The sequence below is a fragment of the Rutilus rutilus genome (genome assembly GCF_951802725.1).
Source record: "Rutilus rutilus genome assembly, chromosome: 3".
NCBI lineage: Eukaryota > Metazoa > Chordata > Actinopteri > Cypriniformes > Leuciscidae > Rutilus > Rutilus rutilus.
Window position 1 is genome coordinate 29,556,792 of NC_140211.1, and position 21,782 is coordinate 29,578,573.

Genomic DNA, 21,782 nt, shown 5'->3' on the forward strand with positions numbered 1-21,782 from the left:
AGTCTACACATGCGTTTTATATTTAATATGAGGGAAATAGGCTACACATGCCGTGGACGTGACACAAAAAATCGTTAACTTTTAGGTGGCAAAATATTTTTTTGTAATTCTGTGAATTACACTGCAAACCAAAGTACTACCCACCGGATGAAGAAGGGTCGGCTCTCCACAGAACATAACATATTCATTTTATTTTATTTTTCATGTTCGCATTTATGAGGAAAAAACAATGTTACGGACGTGACCGCTTTGAAAGCAGCACTAAAAGACTGTTTAAAACTTTCACTGAGACCTCAAACAGAAAACACAAAGCCTTTCTTTAAAATGAATTTAGTTTTGTATTAATGATATCTTAATTTTAATCAATGTTTCATCAACCAATTGCTAGGATTTAATAATTAAGAAGTAAATATAGCAGACAATAGATAATCACGACACGGAGGCGCCGGCGCGTGAACTGGAGCTCGTCTCACAAATGAACCGAAACTCAGCGTATAAGGTAGTCTACTTGCCTGACAGACCTGAGAAATATCTATAGAAAGCTTGAAATGTCTTCTTTTAAACAGAACAATTCAAAACGAAAGAAAGCAGACTGCTGCTTGTGTAATCCGTATGAAATGTGCATTTCTCTCTGGCGCGTTCACTACTGCGAAGATCGCGAGTCAGCATCGTCAACTTCATCTATGCAGGGCACTGACACAGAAAACACTTGTTTATTAATAAACAATTAAAATGTCTCCTTGCTATATTTTACATATTCATAATCATTACTTTTGCCGGTTCTTTGTGACAGCTTTTAGGTGCTTTATAGTCACCGCATCTGCACCGAAAACAGGAGATTGTTTTCAATCCCTGTTTTGGCAGGGGAAAAACTGATCAGAAAATGTAATGAAACGTTGTAGAAATGTAGTGGAGTATAAAGTATAATAATGCTTTCCGCATCTGCACCGAAAACAGGAGATTTTTTTCAATCCCTGTTTTGGCAGGGGAAAAACTGATCAGAAAATGTAATGAAACGTTGTGGAAATGTAGTGGAGTAGAAAGTATAATAATTGCTGCAAAATGTTACGAAGTAAAAGTCAAAAGTAGGCCTATGCACTATTGATTCTACTTAAGTAAAGTAGCCTACAGATAGGTAAAGATACAACTACGTGAAAAATTTAGCCTACTTCAGTAAAGTAACGAAGTAGGCTATTTGTACTTCGTTACATTCCACCACTGCTGATTAACAGTAATGTAAATGCTAAATGTCCTAATACCTGTTGATACTACAACAATGCAAAGTATAGGCTATGCTCTTAACCTTGCAGTTTTTCACATATCATGCAAGACTCAATTTCTCCATTTCTTTGCACAAAACTCTCCAGAAAATGCCATTTAATGGTTTAATTTTCAAAAAAAAATCCCGGGGGGGAATACCCCCGGACCCCCCTAGGGAGAGCCCCCCCCCAATAATAAATCCCAATTTAACCCCTGGTTGTAGTTATATTACATTGCTTCTCTGTGTTTTTATAATCTACCCAGTCTGTCACTGCCTAACCCTTTTACAACCAAACTAAGTAGTACAGTCTGTTCCCAAAAGTCATTAGAAATGAGCTTTATATATAAAAAATAAATAAATAAATAAAAAATTCGGGAATTTCCCCCGAACCCCCCTAGCATTTACTGTCGCCCCCCCGGCCCCCGGTTCAAAATTGCTCCTATGCCCCTGCTATTACCTAAAACTGTTTATTAATGCAGATTGTCTGTCGTTCACACTACTTTCAGGAAAGATTAAGCGTAGAGCAAGATTTGTTTTACCAACGTTTATGTTGTCAGTCATTCACGCTAGAGCTCGGCTAATGTATGCACTGTTATTGAGTTTCCACATGTTCACCGCAATAAATTTGAAAAATGCTCGGTAAATAAATAAGTATAAGTAAAATAATCAGTTTGTTGATGGACATGCACTTGTTAATTCTGAGGAATTACAGTTGCAACATCTCATATGTAGTTACCTCAATCTGAGTAGCGCATCACTGAGAAACGTCCTGTTCGAGTCATCCTTGCGATGGAGGTTCGGGTTGAATAACTAGATCTTCCAATGTTTCATCATCGCGCTCGGATATGGTCAAATCGACATCATTGTTCGTTACTGTGTTTAGTTTACGGTGTTGGAAGCCTCAGGACACGCAGAGCGGACGTTGTTATGCCAATTTACAACAGACTGAGCTGTCTGGCCAATCTAGCAGAGTAGCTCGCGGAAAGGAGGGATTTAGAGAGATTGATTCATAGCATCTGACGAGTCGTTTGAGAATCATTGAAAATGTGGTGATGTGCAAATGTATATTATGAGAAAATGAAACCTTTGATGCATGTAAACCTGTTGTAGGAGACTCCAAAACAACATTAGGAAACCTTAAAATAGCATAATAGGGGCACTTTAATATATTTTGATCTGCAAGTAAGAAAACAATATATTTTATTTTATTTTTTAGCCATTACTGATAATTACTGACAATTCAAGTGTGCAAACAAGTGAAAATAAAAAATATCATAGTATAAAAAATGAGAAAAAACAATGTGTGTAAATAACAATTATAAACAAAATATGAAAGCATCACATAGGGCAATAATTGTTGAAAATTAATCCAAACAAATTTTTTTTTTTCTGGTAGAATGCTGTACAATATTTTGTTTGGATTATTTGTTATAGTCTGGCTTGGTTGATCATGTGATCTATGTAACCATGTGACTCCTTAAATTAAGATGGCTCCTGCACTAATAAACATTAGGCTTGTTCGACTTGAACCGGCGCTGCACAGACCAATCGGTGAATGACATCAAAGCAGGCACGTGCAGAGGGGGGGGCGTTGGGTGCTCGAGCACCTGCCCCTTTGCCCCTTGGTGCCCAAAGTGCCCTTTTGTCAAGGCAAAATTTCCTCTCCTTTTTTTGTAATTAAAGGCCCTTTTGTGGATGCCTGCCCAACCTAACTATTAGTAAAATTAATAAATAATAATTTAGCCGTAAATGAAATGATCCACATGATGACCTTTCACCTGACGAACTCATCCGGAACGATTCCTCACGCTGTACGCACATTCTTTAATTTCGCGCGGCTACGCGCACTACCAGAAGATATCTTAAAATCTGCGGCTGCTGGTAAGTGGCGTTTCATTTTCAGCGAAGTGATTTTGATGTTTGTTTACTTATTATTATTATTATTTTACAAGGACGACGTGAAGAGAGCATGCAGAGATGTTGTTTATATTGCAGTGTGTAGGCTGTAGAAGTAACTGTTTTCCTGAATGCCATCAAGATTAAAACCGAGACTGATTTCATAACAGGTCAATAAACAAATAGTTAAAATTAAGTCACTTACATTTTAGACGCAATGACTGTTTTTGTTCTGTTTCAGCAGCGAAAATAGTTCCAAACAAATATCACTGCAGAACCATCGCGCATCTCACAGCAACACTTGTTGCATTACTGAATGATTCAGCATTTTGAACGAATCGGTTGAGTCAAAGATTCAATTACCCATTCACAAACTGCCTCATTCTGAATAAATCAGCCGATTGAACGAATCGTTTGAATGAATGACTCAATGACAAATTTAAGAATTTGAAATGAAAGTTGAAGCATACATTTAATAAAATTAGGGGAAAGATGCCCTTTATAAAAGATACAAAAAATGAGAGATTTCAAACAGTGATGTAATGAAACATTGACAATTTAAGTTTGAAGGGAGAAAAGCCTCTGTTTAGACTATTAAGGAAATGTAATTTTGCCAAAAGAAGAAATTTTATTGTATATAAATGTTCATTTTAAATCAGCCTACTTCAGTGTGATATGTTACCATACTATCATGCTTAACACTAAGAATTTGAATAATTGTAATGTGATGATCAGATGCAGATATCTAAATCAAAGAATATGGGCGGTTTGCGGGTGGATTATTTTTAACAGTGGATTCGGGCAGATTCGGGTGACTCAAAGTGCACCAGATTAATGAATTTATCTTTAAAATGTACAAAATTTTCTTACGGGGGGGCATGCCCCCGGACCCCCCTAGAGGTACCAAGCTCCACCCACAAAAATGATGTGGGAAACACATTAGGCTATATGATGATCTACAAAAAAATACACATTTTATTATCTTATTATTAAAATACATTATTAGGATTTTACCACCTCCGCCTCATTTTAAGCCAGGAAAAACACAGCCCCATTTAAAGCCTTGTTCCATGTGCCCCCCTTTTATACTTTGAGCACCTGCCCCTCCAGAGGTCTCTGCACGGCCCTGCATCAAAGTACCGCGAGAGCGAATAGAAAGTAGACGGCTCTTTATGCTTTTGAATTGCTCTCGCGGTACTTTGATGTCATAAACCGATCAGTCTGTACAGCGCCGGTGTGGTGAACAAATGAGTCCTATTTGAAGTTTATGAAACGTATAAGTTAAAATACATTAATGACTCGTTATAACGTAGTACAAATGTCTTCTATAATAAAGTTATTTTGTATGATTTGTAACCAGGCACTAAAGCGATTACCCATAAAACGTGCTTTGAACATGAACAGAGCCCGTCTACGGAGAGCCTGGCCACTCCCTATTAAGTTGTATTGTACCGAATTTTGGTTGTAGCTCCACCAGAGTTCCACTGGGGGCGATCGTCCATGAGTGCAAAATGAATGGGAGTCTATGGAGCTAGACGGCTAAATTTGTCTCTTTCACCCGATTGCCATTGAGAAATCTCAGATTTGATTGTAGGTCTTGCAAGTTCAACATGGGTTAGGCCTATAGGTCGGAAGTTGAATGAACGAGTACTTATGTCCTTTCGATTTCTTACAGGTTGAGTTGTTGTTGCCCATAACACGCTCGCATTCTGCTAAGGACTTGTTTGTTCACCACACCGGTTCAAGTCAAACAAGCTTGGCATTGACAAAGGTCACGTGACCGAAAAGTTTGCCCTTTTAAAAAAAAAAAAGAGAAAAAAAGTAAAATATTGTTTTTATCTCGCATTTGATGACTTCTTCTTTGGTGGAGTGTACAGACTCTCTTGATGTGTTTTACTATTTGGAATTTTTTGTCTATGCACCTCATTTGAACTAGTTTGAAGGCACGGTGAGTTCCTGACTATTCTCCAGTTATTTAATGGGCTTAAACAGCTGTCCCTTTTAGAGCAGATTTAGTTCACAAACAACTGACAGTTATGACCTAAAAATGATTTTCATTTTTAATAATAAATCCTAAAACTCTGCATTGGTAACTTTTCGGATCTCCTGTTCTTGGCTTTCTTGAGTCAGACTTATTGTGAATTAAGCCAATTGTTATCTCGACATCTGTCCGGATCATAATCAGTGAGTTGTTGACTCGAGAACATATGCAATTGGATCGGTCCAATTCGTAAAAGAATCGTTCAGTGCGATTTGCGAACTGACTTAACAGGTTGATTGATAAGAATGAGCTAATTTACGAATCGGACACTGTTATCGTGTCACAGAGCGAGTGACAATTTCCTTAAGTTCAAAATAACGAGGAACGACGTTTTTATGAAATTTAGTGGAGTTAAAAAAAAATCTATATAATAAAAACGACATCATGCTTTGGAATGTATAGTGAAGTAAAAGTTTCCCAAAATAAAAATACTTCGATAAATTACAGATACTTGAAAAATGTAGGCTACTTAGTACAGTAACGAAGTAAAAAGATTTTGTAACTGTCCACCACATAATAATAATTATTCTGTCAGATACTCGCCTGAGGCTTTCGCTTGTTTTTAGTTTCTTTGACAGAGGCCTTGACTCTTTTCTCATCACTTCATTCAGAGAAGCACTGCCTTTTACTTGGCTAACATTTGGTGAAAAATTGTCTCCATCTTCTATCTATAAATTACAGAAACGTCTGTCTGTCTGTCTGTTATTCACATATCTCTCGAACCGTTAGTCCGATGGATTTCAAACTTGACAGGTGTCTCGCTACGGGCACGAGTGTAGCGCCAAGTTTGACGTTGTTTGGATTAGAAATGCAAAAGATAGCGTTAAATATATCGTTAAAAGAAGCCCCAAGAAGGTTGTGGTTTAAAAATAAACATTCTAACATACAGTGCCCTCCACAATTAATGGCACCCCTGGTAAATATGATCAAAACTGGCTGTAAAACATAAATCTGCATCGTTTATCCTTTTGATCTTTCATTCCAAAAATGTGCAAAATTCTAACCTTTCATTTAAGTAAAAGAATTGAATGTGGGGGGGAAATCACATTATGAAATAAATGGTTTTCTCCAAAACACGTTGGCCACAATTATTGGCACCCTTTTATTAAATACTTTTTGCAATCTCCTTTTGACAAGATACCAGCTCTGAGTTTTCTCCTATAATGCCTGATGAGTTTGGAGAACACCTGACAAGTGATCAGAGACCATTCCTCCATACAGAATCTCTCCAGATCCTTCAGATTCCCAGATCCATGTTGGTGCTTCTCCTCTTCAGTTCACTCCACTCATCAGGTCAGGGAACTGGGACGGTCATGGCAGAAGCTTCATTTTGTGCTCCGCAACAAATTTTTGTGTTGATTTTGATGTTTGTTTTGGATCGTTGTCCTGATGGAAGATCTAACCACGGCCCATTATAAGATTTCTAGCAGAAGGCATCAGGTTTTGATTTTTTATCTGTTGATATTTGATAGAATCCACGATGCCATGTATCTGAACAAGAAGTCCAGGACCTCCAGCAGAAAAATAGGCCCACAACATTAAAGATCCAACGGTATATTAAATTGTACACATGGGGTACTTTTTATCCTTGTGTTCACCAAACCCATCTAGTGTGTTTGCTGCCAAAAAGCTATTTTTTTAGTCTCATCTGACCACAGAACCCTGTGCCATTTGAAGTTCCAGTCGTGTCTGACAATTAAATTTGCTGGAGTTTGTTTCTGGAGGAGCGAGGAGGATTTTTCTTGAAACCCTCCCAAACAACATGTGGGGATGTAGGTTTTTTTTGTTTTGGCTTTCTGACCCCAAGACTCAACTAATCTCTGCAATTCTCCATCTGTGATCCTTGGAGAGTCTTTGGCCACTCAAACCATCCTCCTCACCGTGCATTAAGATAATATAGACACACGTCCTCTTCCTGGCAGATTCGTAACATCTTTAGTTGATTATAACTTCTTAATTATTGCCCTGATGGTCAAAATGGGGATTTTCAATTCTTTAGCTATTGTCTTACAGCCACTTTCTATTTTGTGATGGTCAACAATCTTTTGCTACGCATCAGAACTATATTCTGTGGTTTTACTCATTGTGATGGATGATTAAGGGGATTTGGCCTTTGTGTTTCCTCATATTTAAACTCCTGTGAAACACGAAGTCATAGCTGGACAGTTTCATGTTCCTAGTCACCCTGGTGTACTAAAAAAGGTAAATATTAATGGGAATATACTTCAGAGATATTTTACTTGTAAAAAATTCTAGGGGTGCCAATAATTGTGGCCAATGTGTTTTGGAGAAAAAAATTTATTTCATGATGTGATTTCCCCCCACTTTCAATTCTTTTACTTCAATGAAAGGTTAGAATTTTGCAAATTTTTTGAATGAAAGATCAAAAGGATAAACGATGCAGATTTATTTTTTACAGCCAGTTTTGATCATATTTACCAGGGGTGCCATTAATTGTGGAGGGCATTGTAAACACTCTGTCAGCTACACTGTTTACCTCTGAATATTATATCTTATTCACGGCCATCATTTGTTGTAGCCTAACCTATTCACAAACGTAGCATTTTTTCCAGAGTTCACTGTGTAGCCTGCTCCCTGAATCGTCGCGCACACCGAGTGAGCACAGCTGGCCACTCCCCCTCTCACACTGCACACCGAGTGAGCACAGCTGGCCACTCCCCCTCTCACACTGCACACTGAGTGAGCACAGCTGGCCACTCCCCCTCTCACACTGCACACCGAGTGAGCACAGCTGGCCACTCCCCCTCTCACACTGCACACCGAGTGAGCACAGCTGGCCACTCCCCCTCTCACACTGCACACTGAGTGAGCACAGCTGGCCACTCCCCCTCTCACACTGCACACCGAGTGAGCACAGCTGGCCACTCCCCCTCTCACACTGCACACCGAGTGAGCACAGCTGGCCACTCCCCCTCTCACACTGCACACCGAGTGAGCACAGCTGGCCACTCCCCCTCTCACACTGCACACTGAGTGAGCACAGCCCAGGACCAGAGACAGAGAGGGTCGAAGGAAGCAGTGGAGCTTAAGTAGCGTTTTCTCGGAGTTCACTGTGTAGCCTGCTCTCTGAATCGTGTAGTTCAATTTTCCACATTTATTGTATGTCATTATGCCAGACAGTATTAGCTTTCTACCATGCACAAATAAAAATGTCACTGAACTTTTGCTGTGCAATTGTAACAATGAGCACTCAAATACACCAAACCAACAATTACTAAAAACACACACAAAAACTGATTTTGCACGGGCACTTTGCACTGCTCCCTGAATCGACGCGCTTATTCATTTGTGGATGTTAACTGAATCTGTAAGTCAGCTATGCTGTTTACTTCTGAATATTATATTTCATTCTGGTGCGCTTAACGTTATCGCTACTGTGTAATAGTAGCCTATGCTATTCACCAACTAAACATATCCTATCCATCGCTGAACAGTCAAAACGTGCCATTGGTGAAGCGATAATTAAAGGGATAGTTCACTTTGAAATTAATTTTTGATATGTTTTAGCTTACCTCAAGGGCATCCAAGATGTAGGTGTCTTTGTTTCCGCAGTAGTTTCAATTTTGATATTTTTAGGTCAAACCGTTCTTGTCTGTCAGTCATAGGCTATAATGCAGGTCGATGGTCATTGTCTCAAAACACAAGCACAGAGTCCAAATTAAAACAATTCCCCATCGTCCAAATGAAACAATTCCCCATCATAAGTACACATTGATGGCCTAAGACACGAAACGAGCGGTTTGTGTGAGAAAACGAACAGTATTTATATCGTTGTTCTCTTGAAAACAGCACACGTCCAAATGATCTGACGGCGCGGGCGGGTATAGATATATACATAGATGTCGCCTTGGCTACGGTTTCGTTCCAATGAACTGCAGTAGCGAAGGCGACATCTAGTGTATACATCTATACCCGCCCGCGGGCGGGTATAGATATATACACTAGATGTCACTTGGCTACGGTTTCGTTCCAATGAACTGCAGTAGCCAAGGCGACATCTATGTTTATATCTATACCCGCCCGCGCCGTCAGATCATTTGGACGTGTGCTGTTTTCAAGAGATAACAACGATATAAATACTGTTCGTTTTCTCACACAAACCGCTCGTTTCGTGTCTTAGGCCATCAATGTGTACTTATGATGAGGAATTGTTTCATTTGGACGATGGGGAATTGTTTTAATTTGGACTCTGTGCTTGTGTTTTGAGACAATGACCATCGACCTGCATTATATGACTGACAGACAAGAATGGTTTGACCTAAAAATATAAAAATTGAAACTACTGCGGAAACAAAGACACCTACATCTTGGATGCCCTTGAGGTAAGCTAAAACATATCAAAAATTTATTTCAAAGTGAACTATCGCTTTAACGTTATCGCTGCTGTGTAAAGTAGCCTATGCTATTCACCAACTAAACATATCCTATTCAGTGCGTTCACAGTCTCTTTCATGGTCATCATTTGTAGTAGCCTATTCACAAACTGTTTGCTCAAGAATAGCGTTTTCTCTGAGTTCACTGTGCTTTCTACCATGCACAAATAAAAAAAGTCACTGAACTTTTGCTGTGCAATTGTAACAATGAGCACTCAAACACACCAAACCAACAAATACTAAAAACACACACAAAAACTGATTTTGCACGGGCATTTTGCACTAGTATTTATAAATTACAGAAACGTATGTCTGTCTGTTATTCACATATCTCTTGAACCGTTAGTCTGATGGATTTCAAACTTGACAGGTGTCTTGCTACGGGCACGAGTAAGTGCAGTGCCAAGTTTGACGTTGTTTGGATGAGAAATGCAAAAGATATTGTTAAATATATCGGTAAAAGAAGCACTTAGAAGGTTGTGGTTTAAAAATAAACATTCTGACATTAGACTAGGGTTGTGGTTTATTCTGACATTAGAGGGTTGTGGTTTAAATATAAACATTCTGACATTAGGGGTTGTGGTTTAAAAATAAACATTCTGACATTAGAGGGTTGTGGTTTAAAAATAAACATTCTGACATAAACACTCTGTCAGCTAAACAAAGTCAGCTACACTGTTTATTTCTGAATATTATATCTTCTATCTATAACAGAAACGTCTGTCTGTCAGTCAGTCAGTCAGTATGTCTGTTATTCGCATATCTCTCGAACCGTTAGTCCGATGGATTTCAAACTTGACAGGTGTCTCGATACGGGCACGAGTTAAGTGCAGTGCCAAGTTTGACGTTGTTTGGATTAGAAATGCAAAAGATATCGGTAAATATATCGGTAAAAGAAGCCCCAAGAACTTTGTGGTTTAAAAATAAACATTCTGGCATAAACACTCTGTCAGCTACACTGTTTACTTCTGAATATTATATTTTATTCACGGCCATCATTTGTAGTAACCTATTCACAAACTGTTTGCTCAAGCGTAGCATTTTTTCGTAGTTCACTGTGTAGCCTGCTCCCTGAATCGTCGAGTTCACTGTGTAGCCTGCTCCCTGAATCGTTGCGCACACTGAGTGAGCACAGCTGGCCACTCCCCCTCTCACACTGCACACTGATACCCCTTTTCCACCAAGGCAGTGCTGGTGCCGGTTCGGAGCCGTTGCCTACTCGCGAACCAGTTCTTTGTGTTTCTACAGCCAAAGAACCGGTTCTCGGCCAGGAAACTTGGTTCCAAAGCGGCACCAACTCTTTGCTGGACTAGAACCGTTCTTTTACCACGTCATGCTTACGTCGGGGGCTGGGGGCGGGGTTATTGTCGAACTCCTTCTCGAACATAATCTCCGTCTATAGTAATCCAGACGAGCAGCACAAATGTGTTCTAAACGTCGTCTTCTGACCCCAATATAGGATCGCAAAGCCAGGAGAAACATTTGAAGAAAGATGATGTAGTCCGCCATTGTAATTGTTATGCTTGAAGTTGGCGAAAGCTAAGACGTATGGCAACGTACACAGTGACGTAACGACGTCGTTCGCTGGGCTCTCTAGTCAGTGGAAAAACAATCAGGTTCTAAGAAGGTTCGCAAGTTGAATGTTGTATGAGTGAGCACAGCCCAGGACCAGAGACAGAGAGGGTCGAAGAAAGCAGCGGAGCTTAAGTAGCGTTTTCTCGGAGTTCACTGTGTAGCCTGCTCTCTGAATCGTGTAGTTCAATTTTCCACATTTATTGTTATTTATGTCATTATGTCAGTATCAGTATTTGAAGAGTTTGGTTCCAAAACGCGATAAATCCATTTTGATTAATTTGAGTAAAAATGTGTTTTCTTTACCAAGAAAGTGGCAAGATGAAAACCACTATTTTCTGTTTAAAACTTTCACATAGCATCTTTAGGTTATAATAACATAAACTTAAAAATGGACTTTTCTATAAACTAGTCTATCTATAAATTACAGAAACATCTGTCTGTGTGTCTGTCTGTCTGTCTGTGTGTGTATGTGTCTGTTAACCGCATATCTCTCGAACCGTTAGTCCGATGGATTTCAAACTTGACAGGTGTCTCGCTACGGGCACGAGTAAGTGCAGTGCCAAGTTTGACGTTGTTTGGATGAGAAATGCTAAAGATATCGTTAAATATATAATTTTTAAAAGGTGTGGTTTAAAAATAAACATTCTGACATTAGAGGGTTGTATCGGTCAAAGAAGCCCCAAGAAGGTTGTGGTTTAAAAATAAACATTCTGACATAAACACTGTCAGCTACACTGTTTACTTCTGAATATTATAGTTTGGTTCCAGAACGTGATAAATCCATTTTGATTCATTTGAGTAAAAATTTGTTTTCTGAAACTTTTCTAAGAAAGTGGCAAGATGAAAACCACTATTTTCTGTTTCAAACTTTCGCATAGCATCTTTAGGTTATAATAACATAAAAAATGCAAATCTTTTTTGTCCCAAAAATGCAATAATTTCCCCCCAAAAATGCAATAAATTCATGACACTTTTTTTTTCAAAATGCAATTAATCCATTGAATCAATATAAAAGTTATTTTTTATCATATTGAAACTGTTGGAATCAGCCATTGCTAAGAAATATCTTCTGAACTTTTTTGACGGCGATCAGCTCACAAAAACTGATTTTGCACGGGCACTTTGCACTGCTCCCTGAATCGACGCGCTTATTCATTTGTGGATGTTAACTGAATCTCTTATTCGCATATCTCTCGAACCGTTAGTCCGATGGATTTCAAACTCGATAGGTGTCTTGCTACAGGCACGAGTAAGTGCAGTGCCAAGTTTGACGTTGTTTGGATGAGAAATGCAAAAGATATCGTTAAATATATCGGTAAAAGAAGCACTTAGAAGGTTTTGGTTTAAAAATAAACATTCTGACATAAACACTCTTGTCAGCTACAATGTTTACTTCTGAATATTATAGTTTGGTTAATAGTTCCACTATTTTCTGTTTCAAACTTTCACATAGCATCTTTAGGTTATAATAACATAAAAAATTCAAATCCAGATTTAGACTTTCAAAGATTTATTATAAAAACATATTATTTTTCCCCAAAAATGAAAATAAATTCATGACACTTTTTTTTCAAAATGCAATTAATCCATTGAATCAATATAAAAGCTATTTTTTATTATATTGAAACTTTTTAAATCAGCCATCGCTAAGAAATATCTCCTGAACTTTTTTGACGGCGATCAGCTCACAAAAACTGATTTTGCACGGGCACTTTGCACTGCTCCCTGAATCGACGTGCTTATTCATTTGTGGATGTTAACTGAATCTGTAAGTCAGCTATGCTGTTTTACTTCTGAATATTATATTTCATTCTGGTGCGCTTAACGTTATCGCTGCTGTGTAATAGTAGCCTATGTTATTCACCAACTAAACATATCCTATTCAGTGCGTTCAGTCTCTTTCACGGGCATCATTTGTAGTAGCCTATTCACAAACTGTTTGCTCATGCATAGCGTTTTCTCGGAGTTCACTGTGTGCTTTCTACCATGTACAAATAAAAATGTCACTGAACTTTTGCTGTGTAATTGTAACAATGAGCACTCAAACACACCAAACCAACAATTACTAAATATACACTCAAAAACTAATTTTGCACGGATTTTGCATATCTCTCGAACCGTTAGTCCGATGGATTTCAAACTCGACAGGTGTCTCGCTACGGGCACGAGTAAGTGCAGTGCCAAGTTTGACGTTGTTTGGATGAGAAATGCAAAAGATATCGTTAAAAATATCAGTAAAAGAAGCACTTAGAAGGTTGTGGTTTAAAAATAAACATTCTGATATAAACACTCTGTCAGCTACACTGTTTACTTCTGAATATTATATTTTATTCACAGCCATCATTTGTAGTAGCCTATTCACAAACTGTTTGCTCAAGTGTAGCATTTTTTCAGAGTTCACTGTGTAGCCTGCTCCCTGAAATCTGTATTGTAACAATGAGCACTCAAACACACCAAACCAACAATTACTAAAAACACACACAAAAACTGATTTTGCACGGGCACTTTGCATTGCTCCCTGAATCACGACGCGCTTATTCATCTGTGGATGTTATCTGAATCTGTAAGTCAGCTATGCTGTTTACTTCTGAATATTGTTTACATATTTCATTCTGGTGCGCTTAACGTTATCGCTATTGTGTAATAGTAGCCTATGCTATTCACCAGCTAAACATATCATATTCAATGCGTTCACAGTCTCTTTCACGGGCATCATTTGTAGTAGCCTATTCACAAACTGTTTGCTCAAGCATAGCGTTTTCACTTTGTGCTTTCTACCATGCACAAATAAAATTGTCACTGAACTTTTGCTGTGTAATTGTAACAATGAGCACTCAAACACACCAAACCAACAATTACTAAAAACACACACAAAAACTGATTTTGCACGGGCATTTTGCACTAGTATCTATAAATTACAGGAACGTCTGTCTGTGTGTCTGTTATTCACATATCTCTCGAACCGTTAGTCCGATGGATTTCAAACTTGACAGGTGTCTTGCTACGGGCACGAGTAAGTGCAGTGCCAAGTTTGACGTTGTTTGGATTAGAAATGCAAAAGATATTGTTAAATATATCGGTAAAAGAAGCACTTAGAAGGTTGTGGTTTAAAAATAAACATTCTGACATTAGAGGGTTGTGGTTTATTCTGACATTAGAGGGTTGTGGTTTAAAAATAAACATTCTGACATTAGGGGTTGTGGTTTAAAAATAAACATTCTGACATTAGAGGGTTGTGGTTTATTCTGACATTAGAGGGTTGTGGTTTAAAATTAAACATTCTGACATTAGAGGGTTGTGGTTTAAAAATAAACATTCTGACATAAACACTCAGTCAGCTACACTGTTTATTTCTGAATATTATATTTTATTCACGGCCATCATTTGTAGGAGCCTATTCACAAACTGTTTGCTCAAGCGCAGCGTTTTTTCGGAGTTCAATGTGTAGCCTGCTCCCTGAATCGTCGCGCTTATTCATTTGTGGATGTTAACTGCATATGTAAGTCAGCTACGCTGTTTACTTCTGAATATTATATCTATCTATAAATTACAGGAACGTCTTTCTGTCTGTCTGTGTGTGTGTATGCCTGTTATTCGCATATCTCTCGAACCGTTAGTCCGATGGATTTCAAACTTGACAGGTGTCTTGCTACGGGCACAAGTAAATGCAGTGCCAAGTTTGGCTTTGTTTGGATTAGAAATGCAAAAGATATCGGTAAATATACGGAACGGTACGCATTTATTTGCGTTTCCACTATCAAAAGTTGTGAATGGTACCAAAATGCCGAACCGTACCGTACCACTTTTTAGGTACCCTTCCATTGGGGTACCTAGCACAGTGGAACGGTACTAAAAGGTGGAGCTAGACTCACTGCAGGACGTTGATTGGTTGACAGGGAATCGTCACTTGCGCATGGTACAAGGGGAATGACAACATAAGAAGCGCCATTTTTTAATATACAGTTTAATATAATACTACTGTTACTGTATCACGAAATGTAATTTTAAGAGTTTTTCAGGCGAGAATGTAGGGGAGAACCGGGGCGAAAGTAACGCGGGACGAAAGTAACAAAGCGATTTTCTCAGAGCCCTGACTATATTAGCATTTCAACCTATGACAGCACGTTTAGTACGCAACCCTTGAAGGAGCTGCCAAATATCACGTGATTTCGTCATCGTTTCCCGTGGTTAAGTCCAGTAAGCAGTTTTCGAGTTCGATAAGTGAATTACTGAAGCGGTACTTTTTTTCTAATTACAAGTTGTGTTTTTCGTTTCATGTCACACAGTAATGATCAATCTACAGGTTATTAAGTGCTGTAACACATCCTGAAGTTTGCCTTGTCAGAGTTTTTCAGTATAAAAGTAAATCGGGTTTAAATGTCAGGAGTTCCTGTCGGGACGAAAGTAACACTTGTTACTTTTGTCCCGCTATAGTGAAAAAAAGTGTTTCTTTTGTCACGCTGCTAATGTGGTGACTTTCTCTGTGTTGCAGCATTTATTAAAACATGTTTATGTCATATTATACCAACAGAATATGGCAAGTGTGAGGGTCAGTAAGACAGATGTTTATGAGAGGGCGTTCACATTTAAATCAGCTGATTTCTGTGTGACCATTTTTTTTACTCAACCTGTTTCCATTTACCCTAGTCACATTTAGGTTTTAGCCATACCTTATAGCTTTTCCACCTCCACCTATGAATTTGCAGGGTTTCCATCCTGATGTTTTTATGCAGATTTAAAATTTATGCATAAAACAGCTTGATGGAAACATGACTATTGTTACATTATGTTGAGAATTTATATTATGGTAATTTAATTTAATTTTCATATTGTTCATGTTGAAAACACATTTTATAAAATAGATTGACATTGCCAATAAAAAAAAAAATTCTAAACAATTCAAGTTTGTGCTGTTGGGTTATTTGAAACATTGATGAAATTGAAATTTAAAATGAAAATGTAAATTAACTTTTTTTTTTGCAAATATAAAGGCCAAAATATGTTTGCAGTTACATGTTAACAAGGTCATATACTCAGGTATATTTAGGCTAATAAACCCCCCCCCCAAAAAAACAAGAGTAACACAAAAAATCTAGCTTGTATATTGTTGTGTTACTTTTGACCCACCTGTGTGTTACTTTCGTCCCAACTGACGGGGTCGAAAGTAACATGAGCAGTCCTAAGTTCAAAGTGAAATTATACTGAAGTCCTTCTACATTTTTACAAAATACCACCTGGTATTGATGGACCACACTTGTGAGTGACTGACCACAGCAAAAATATATCTCTGTCTAAAACATCATCTTTTCAAATTATGTTTTTCTGAAAAATGGTACTTTCGCCCCTGCTCTCCCCTAGTTGTTTAACCCCTTCAGACCTGAATTATGTTTTAGGTTTCTGAAAAATATAAAAGTACATTTTCCCAGCTCATGAGGCTTCTATAAATGAGACCAAATAAAAAAAAATAAAAAAATGTTTGGCTTTAATTGTAATTTTTTTTGTCCATTTCAATGGACGTCACGTCAAAACAGGTGTACTTCACAAAAATGTACCAACATAAAATTAAATAATAAACTTAAAAATTGTTAGTATATACTTAAAGCTTTTTCTCAAGGTCAAAAACTTTCCAACAGTATACCATTTCAACTATAATTTTGAGGTTTTTGTTTTACAGATTGCACATTGTTTGTAACAAACTAAATATCTTAGAATCAATCAATATGGTCATGTTAGAGTCATTTTCTTTGCGCATCTTTCTTTTTTTAGATCAAAAACTTGAACATTACAACATTTCAACTTTAATTGTAAGGTTTTTGCTTTATAGATCGCACATTTGTTTATTCATAACAAAATAAACCTAGGAATCAATCAACGCATTCACGTTAGAGTAATTTCCTGTGTGCATCTTTGAAACAATTTCTCTGTTAACGATTTTCTTGTATTTCTACAGTACATTACTGGCAGCACGGTTGCCATGCATGATGCATGTATTTCGATTTCCAGTAACTGTACTGTAATTCACTTTACAGTACACAAGATCAGTACTGTAAACTACCAAATAGTACTTTACTGTATTTGTACTGTATTTCATCATTTGATCTGCTTTTGCTGTAATTAATTATACGGTATTGTACTGTAATATCTATATTGATACATTATTACTGATAAATATTATTATAATTTTCAAAATAATTACTAATAATGATAATATTATATCATAATATAATATGTAGTTATTAGGACATATAGGCTATAGTGGGAAAAAATATGGAAATCAATGGCTATACTGTCAACTGGCTATACTGTCTAGTTACCGACATTCTTCAAAATATCTTCTTTTGTGTTCAGCCAAATAAAGAAACTCATACAGATTTGGAACAACATGAGGATGAGTAAGTGATGACAAATATAATTTTTTGGTGTACTATACCTATAAAGGGATAGTTCACCCAAAAATTTAAATTGGCCCATGATTTACTCACCCTCAAGCCATCCTAGGTGACATCGTTCTTCTTTCAGACGAATACAATCGGAGTTATATTAAAAAATGTCCTAGCTTCCAAGCTTTAAAATGGCAGTGAATGGTTGTTTCTGTGTTGAAAGTCCATAAAAGTGCATCCATCCATGATAAAAGTGCTCCATGCGGCTCTTGGGGGTAAATAAAGGCCTTCTGAAGCGAATCGATGCGTTTGTGTAAGAAAAATAATTAATTTTCAAGTTACGCTTTAGATTTATGTCAAATCTGTATGTTTCGTTTGGCCGGAAGCTATTTATAAAGTTTATACGGATATTTTTCTTACATCTCCATCTTCCTCATCATCACTCCACATAAAGTCAACATCTGAGATACTTCCATCAGCTATATGTTCAAGCACTTCAAGAACTATATATTCTGCATATGAAAAAGTTAAAAAAATGTATCGGTACTGTGATATAGATTTTTTATATAAGAAATTTCAATCAGCATTACTGGACTTCAATTACTGGAATGTGATTTCAGTAACAGGCTTCTGAACCCACTGTCCATTCTAATGGACAGACACATTTGAAAAAATCCTGATTTAAAATTTGAAATTCTACAATCTTTCTATTTTACATACAAACTATGAAATACTGACAAACATATCAAAAAATTTAAATAAAACCCTAGAAAATGTTGCTTGCTTCTGTGTTTAGAGTGAAGTGCTGACATGCTTCTCTTCAAAGTAGTGTTTTTTTTTATAATTACTATATGCAGAGCTTTACTGCCATTTGATTGGATGACAAGCGTCCAATCTAATGGACTGCAGGCTTTAAACTAGGTGAAATGCTTCAGAAGTAAAAAAAAAAGGGGGGTTGACATGTGATGTCCATTGTAATGGACGCAGGGTCTGAATGGGTTAAAGCTCAAATCTGTGGTTTATTTATAAAGATGATTTTTTTTTCCCTGGTTGTGAGATCCATGCGATCAGCGGGCGCTCGGCGCTCATGTTTCCCGGCTGGATGAGCCTTTCCTCGGCTAGGCTAACGTTAGTTATTCTGACGTTCGCTGCTGACGGTAGTGGTTAAACATGAGATATAATTCGTCTTGTGTAGACCTAACGGGCGATCTTTGGTCTCGTGAATATATAATTCGTTCCCTGTCAATCGTTTTGGCTGAGGGCTAAGTTTAGTTTCATATTAACGTTATAGGCTATTTGTATTTAACTTTACTGTTGTAATGTTAGACTAGAGCGCTGCATTTGACTGAATTGTTTGCTTTATGTCTTATTGTATAGCTTCTTGTACCTTTTACTTAAACTTTTATATTGGCTATTATTGATAAAACTGAAATTTTACAAAAAGAAATATGGTTTCTTGTCATTTTTTTATTACAAGATTATCACTGATGTTTATTGCAACATTTGTACAAATGCATATATTGCCTGAAATATGTTTAAAAAAAAAATTATTTAAACGAAAAGAGGTAACGTTAGGGTTGTGTTTTAAATTTCGTTTTGTTATAATAGAATAACGAATAGCGTGCAGTGAATAATCAATATGCGTTGCGCATGAACCACATTTGTGTCCCTATAATGTTTAATTTATTTAACAAATGAAAACGAAAAGAGGCAGAGTGGTGTTTTATAACATATTTCGTTTTATTGTTGCTTAAAATGTACAGAGTAACAGAGATAACCGGAGTAGCAGAGCGAGCTGAGTGACGCTTTTAAAGGTCCCATTCCATGGATTATTTTTATTATTTTATCATGTTTCCAGGGGTGCCCTTATAATGTTAGTGTAACCCTCTTTCTCTCTCTCCGCACGCTCACTGGACTCTAGCACCTCCGCTGCTCTGCGTTGTGTTATATATTCGTGGGTGGTGGTAGAAAGCGGGGACTCAGACACAGAGTGGTTCGGGATTGTGGCTTGACCGTTTATTCCACAGCACGGTATCTATAGCGTTGACAACATGAACTCAGCTTAAGTTTTAAACCAGCAAAGTATATTTCAATGCATATGCAATTCAACAGTAAGCTTGTGCTGCTTGTTTTATCATACATTAGCCACCATGCATTAATCACATTTTAAAGGAAAAACAAACCATTTCAACTCTCTATTAATCTGCATTTAGGTCTTTTACAGCTTAAAACACAAAATATCTTAATTAACTGATCTTTAGTGCGAAAACAACAACTATATTTTACATTGATTTTCCCCACTACCATTAACATGGCTTACCTATAGCGTTGACAACATGAACTGAGGAAAAGATGACGCAATACTCCCGTATCAACGCTACGGTACATGACGAGGCCCAAACAACGCTAAAGGCACTTGAATCTGTTTTAATTTAATAGCGTTATGGGGACACCTTGTGGACAACACAGATATATATACCGCCTTACATCCACCCCTTCTTTAATTGATGGCGTCCCAGCCATCTAATTAACCAAAACTCCAGTGTGGTGTAATCTATGACAACAATAATAAAAAAAAAACATGTTGTGAATGAATGAATAGCACCTGATGTGTGTGATAGGTGTGGGTAGCTAACTGTTATCAGGGTGCATGCAGTATGGTTCTACGTGTTCTCTGCTGCTCCTCTTACTTCTGGCCTTCAACCACAACTTTCTCCCTCTTTCTATCTTTTGGTGGTCACTCTCCAATTTCACCACTTGGGTCTCAAGTGAGAGTTTAGTTGGGGGATGCCGGTTCCTTCTCGGGTTTCTTCTTGGGGGGTTGGGCCCTTGAGTGGGGGCGGCATCACTACCAGTCACAAGCACTCCTTCTCCATTACTTGATTCCTCTGTCCACAAGTCAGCCTCCTCTTTGCCCATTTGCTCTTCCTCTTTTTCTTGGGTTCCAATTAGGGCTCTGTCCAGCATCTCCTCTGAATCGTCACTCCTTGTTTCCTCTTCACCCTCTGATTCAGTGCCTGCCCCACATGTCCCACCATCTGACTCCCTCCCTTCTATGATCACTCCTTCCTCTCGTTCCACTGGGAGAAACATACACTGCGTCAAAAGGTTCCTATGAACCACTCTCTCCGCTCCCCCATCCTCTCGTCGCACCACGTACACAGGCAAACCAGGTTGCTTCTTTACCACAACATATGGCTGTCTCTCCCATCGATCTCCCAGCTTCTGCATCCCCTCCACATGACAGACCTTGACTAAGACCCTATCCCCAGAACTAAAGTCTTCACTCTTAGCCTTTTTGTCATAATACTTTTTCTGCTGTCCTTTTGCCAGCAGAGAGGTCTGATTAGCCAGGGCATAGGCCTGCGACAGGGTGTCATGCAGGGCCTGGACATACTCGCTGTATTCACATGGCGGGGTTGTTGAGGTGGACCCGAAGATGAGGTCCACTGGGAGCCTGGGGTGTCTACCAAACATAAGGTAGTATGGGCTATATCCAGTGGAGTCATGTTGCGAGCAGTTATATGCATGTGTCATTGAATCTACATGCTCATGCCACCGGGGCTTTAGATGCAGATCCAGTGTTCCCAGCATGTTCATTAGGGTACGGTTGAATCTTTCGGTGGTCCCGTTGCCCTGGGGGTGGTAGGGTGTGGTGTGGGTTTTAGTGGTCCCAATACACTTGCATAGCTCCTTCACTATTGCACTTTCAAAGTTACGGCCTTGATCTGTGTGTAATTTAGCAGGGAAACCGAAACGGCAGAAGAAATTCCTCCACAAGACCCTGGCCACTGTGACTGCCTTTTGGTCCCTGGTGGGGTAGGCCTGTGCGTAACGAGAAAAGTGATCCGTAACAATGAGCACATTCTCCATACCACCCTTGGACTTCTCCAGCTTTAAGAAGTCAACACAAACCAGTTCCATGGGGGCACTGGTATGGATACTGACAAGGGGAGCCCTGACATTGGCCGTGGGAGTTTTCCTAAGACAGCATCTCTCACACTGTTCGCACCAAGCCTTGATCTCCTGAAACATTCTTGGCCAGTAAAATCTTTCCCTTATCATCTGTAGTGTCCTCTCAAATCCCAGATGCCCTGAGTCATTGTGAAGGGCTGTTTTGACAGTTTCACGCAGCCTCTCTGGCAGTATTAGTTGCTCCACCACCCCTTTATGGCAGTCTCTGATGCTGCGATACAGGATCCCTTTTTTTACCACTAACCTCCTCCATTCTTTTA